Here is a 3,013-nt window from a genome sequence, read left to right on the forward strand (position 1 = left end):
GCTCATCATACGCTGCTGCACCGCACTACCAGACGCGAATCTGGGCGACCACCGGCTCCTCGCACCAGCGGTAATGTCAGGCGTTCTCAAAGAACTCCTGTGACGGCATACCGCCGGCGTGGACCCTCTCGAGCAGAATCCCGTCCTTGGCGCCAAAACCGGGCAACATCAGCACGGCGCCATCAACTTAGGCCGCAATCCCGCCGGTCAGCAGGACTCAGCAGCGTTGTAGCTACGCTACAGCAACTRCAGCGGCTTCTAGGCTAAATACTTGCCTAGGGGGGCCGGGATGGCTAAATGAGTAGCGACGTCGCCTCACCACACCGCATCAACCATTCAACTCATCACGCGAGAGAACACCACACATTAACACACATACACGCGCATGCATCCAAACGCGATGACATGCTACCTTCTAATTAGAATAAAAGGAAAAGTGAAAGGCTCTCGCACCACCTTTTTTTTTCGTTACGACGTCGACCAACGAACATCTCCGCATCGCAGCATCCCGGTTCCCTTCCGCAGTTACTCGCCTATACATTTAACGTTTTTTTCTAAAACCGGCTGTTTCCCACTTTCTATCATTTTATAAATCTATATATATAATATATTTAATGTTTTAAACTACTGTTTAAAACTACTTTTGTAACAACAATTTTTAAATGCATTTTGCATCAATTAAAACCTTTGTAACGATCATATTGAATCTAGTGCAGTTTTTGTTGAACCAAAAGTGTGAGTGGCCTTAGAAGGTGAGTTTTTGTACAATCTTTAAAACGCGAGTTGGCACAATCTACTATATTTAAGGACACGAAAAGCGTGCTGCGTTTTGCACAATTTTTTAAATGAGGAAAATGATTAAATTAATGAAAAGTGGATTGCAGCACAACAAATCGAAAACGAATCTCGGCARTTGCCAGAAGACGTCTCTAACATTTGTGGAAATGTCAACCCAAGAGCAGAGGAAATAAGACAAGCGTTCGYTTCGTATTTCGGTGAGTTATTACATTCAACTTTGAAATATTATTGAATCTCAACCGAGATTTCTCTTGTAGGAGAGAAAGACGCTTTTCGTCGGCTTTCTTCATCGCCTCAGTCGCCTTTAATAAGTCGTTCTTAATTTCCTCCATTATTGTTTTTGATTTTTTCTTTTTGGCAGAATCGATTGACGATGGCCGAGCGCATGCAACGTAGAAGGTCCATTGTTTGGGCTTGGGAGCGGCGACTCACCTTCTACATCGGCCTCAATGTAAGTTGGAACATGTTAACTGAAAATAGAAGAAACAAATAAAAGTGAAAGTAAAGAAACATTCCATAAACGTATTTTATTTTATTATGAATATTGGAACCTACTCCAATGCGCTTAAAACTTACCATCAATACTATCCTCCACAAGTTCGGCGGAACAAAAACTTTTAAAACCGCCTAGCACTTGGTGGACCGCCTCTTAATATTTCCACCGAATAGGGCAGCCACCCGATGGGCCAATTTTCTGCTTTTCTTGTCTAAAAATAAAAAAATATTTAATGTTATATGTTTACCTCATAATTTATTACTTACCTGTATTTGTTTGTAAAATTGTGCAATTTGATTTTTATTTCTGTGGACGTATATTCGTGTCCAGCCAAAAGCATTGTAGGAGACATTTCCTCATATATATGATTAATTTTTTAGCTCTGGCATTTTTAGTTGCCATCCCTCTATTAGGTCGACCTCGGCAGTCTCACTCAACATCACTCTTTTCTTTTTTAGAGTTTTTTCCATATTTTATTTATTTTTTTTGTAAACAACGTCGATTTTTGGTTTTATTTTTTTTATATTCTTTGTCTGTTAGTTTTAAATTCTGACAGTTTATAGTGTCAAAATCAGCTGCGATTAAACAAATTTGACCAACAGATGACGCAAAATCAGAGTCGCACAGACAGATTTAGCGTGGATCAGTTTCAAATCATTCTGCTGAAGTGATTTTGAACTGTCATTTTTGTATGGCGAAATCTTGATACATTTTTAAGATTAGTGGGATAATCCGTWCAACAGTCGAAATCGTGTGATTAAGTGTCGGTCTGAACATAGTATTGAATCATAAAATTGGAACAGTACCTGACCCATTACGCAGCAATAATGGCGAAGCCATGATTAGTTTTTTTTCGTTCTTTCATTGGAATAAAATTCCAGTCGATCTGTTATTTATCTTTCGAATGGAAATTTCCAAACACTTCTTCCAGATCCAAATAACTAAATAAACAATAGTAAAGGATTGTTCCATGAAATAAATTATGATTATGGCTGTGAATGAGCATATTCTGAACTTACCACAATTAAAACGAGACATAAATAAAATACTTAATTTTTCATGTACATCATATCATATCATCATATTGTTCTCATCTTTAAAAATACATATTAAAATAAAAATGTTTTCTTTTGAAAATATATTACAGTTTTATACATAACTAATATTTTTGGGACAACTTTTCCATTATTTTTTTAGAAAATAACACAATGCAACCATTTTCCGGTAAAAGTCGGCCATCTTGGATTCCTATAGAAACTCAACCCCGGACTCCCCTTGACATTTCAGCAGTGGCACCTCTCAGCTGTGGCTTTGTTTACATAACATCAGCTAATAGTAGCTCTATTCCTCCTCTACCGTGCTTTCCCTAATCCCTTGTACCATTTTCTTAAGCGTTTTTTGTATGAAGATTTTACATTTCTTGAGAGCTGGATACTAAGCTTATGGAAACCACAGTAGATGGAAACAATCCTATTTGGGCAAACATCATCATTAATTAATTTACTCAAACATTTATTTTGCCAAAATATGTTCGCACAGTTCACTGAAATTTCATTTCACACTAATTTCGTTAAGTAATTATAGCACTGGTCTTCTGGCATCTCGCCTTTTTCACTAACTGCTCGTTGACGGCACCCTGATTGTGCTTTGTTGCCAGCTCAGGGTGCCCTGCCAGCTGACAAGCGAGAGAGCAAGAAAAGAGATTCTAATCAAGTTATC

The 3,013-nt window shown here is 38.1% G+C and overlaps 1 pseudogene; it reads right to left on the reverse strand.

The window, feature by feature from the left end:
* Window positions 1–1,007: 1,007 nt before the first annotated feature.
* Window positions 1,008–1,646, reverse strand: LOC108967753 (annotated as a pseudogene).
* Window positions 1,647–3,013: the final 1,367 nt, after the last annotated feature.

This window comes from Bactrocera latifrons, unplaced genomic scaffold, assembly GCF_001853355.1.
Source record: "Bactrocera latifrons isolate USDA-ARS-PBARC rearing strain unplaced genomic scaffold, ASM185335v1 scaffold_1989, whole genome shotgun sequence".
Classification (NCBI taxonomy): Eukaryota; Metazoa; Arthropoda; class Insecta; order Diptera; family Tephritidae; genus Bactrocera; species Bactrocera latifrons.